Source organism: Physeter macrocephalus, unplaced genomic scaffold (assembly GCF_002837175.3).
Source record: "Physeter macrocephalus isolate SW-GA unplaced genomic scaffold, ASM283717v5 random_10445, whole genome shotgun sequence".
NCBI classification, from domain to species: domain Eukaryota; kingdom Metazoa; phylum Chordata; class Mammalia; order Artiodactyla; family Physeteridae; genus Physeter; species Physeter macrocephalus.
Window position 1 is genome coordinate 1327 of NW_021155721.1, and position 879 is coordinate 2205.

The 879-nt window shown below is 55.9% G+C and overlaps 1 long non-coding RNA gene across 1 annotated transcript; it reads left to right on the top strand.

Annotated features, from left to right (window-relative positions):
- The first annotated feature begins 6 nt into the window (after positions 1 to 6).
- On the top strand, positions 7 to 873 carry LOC114485911 (uncharacterized). Its single transcript, XR_003679147.2, has 3 exons — positions 7 to 129; positions 427 to 534; positions 666 to 873. It is a non-coding gene; the product is annotated as an uncharacterized lncRNA (long non-coding RNA).
- Positions 874 to 879: the final 6 nt, after the last annotated feature.

Below are 879 nucleotides of genomic sequence, written 5' to 3' on the forward strand. Positions count from 1 at the left end.
CTGGCTGGTCTGCGGGAGGAAGACGTTCCCCGTCCGCGCCCCGGCCGGTGAAAAGGGGCTGTGCCCGCTCTTCGCGGCTCCGCGCCTTCCTTTCCCGCCGCCCCGCACGGTGTATGCCCACCTTCTCAGGTAACGTTTGAAGTCGCTTGTTGTCCCTCGAATCCGGTCTCCGAGGGGCCGGGGGCGTGGAGGCTGTTCCCGGCGGGGCGTCTGTTCCGGATGCGGGGCGGTCGGCGGGAGGAGCCCCAGGCGGGGCGGAGCGCGGGAAGTGCGTGTCCCCGCGGGCGGCGCGGCCGCGCCCCGGGCCCTCGGGTCGCGGGAAAGGAGCGGGGGCGCGGGCGACGGGGAGAGTTCACTGTCGCGGACAGACTCTGCTGAGTTTCCTCAGACGCCCTCGAAGGTTGTCAAAATGTCCCTTTTCTTTAGTGGCCGAGAGAAATGTTTCCGCCCCTTTGTCCTCAACTGCACGGAATTATCCACTTATCCCTGTCTTCAAAGACCTTAACTAACAGACTATACACGGATGATGCGCAGGTAACGTGGATGTAGTTAAAAAAATATTGAAAAAGTTAAAAAAATGTGTAGTGAAACATAATATGTTAAGTTTTTTAGTTTAAACATGTCAGAATCAGAATTTATTGTACTTTTACTTTCCTGTCTTAAAGGAATAAAATTATTTGGAGCGTATTGTCAGCTATGGATAGGCACTTGCCATCTACCTCGATAAGGACTAAATCAGGTGCTGAACAGCTGCTGCAGCCGCTGACCTGCAACACCCCCTGAAAGCAGTTCAGGGTGGATAGCAGAAATGAGGCGCTCTGTGCTCCGGGGAAGCTGGCAGGACAGCTCTTCAGAGAGTTAGATACTTGCAGGAGCTGA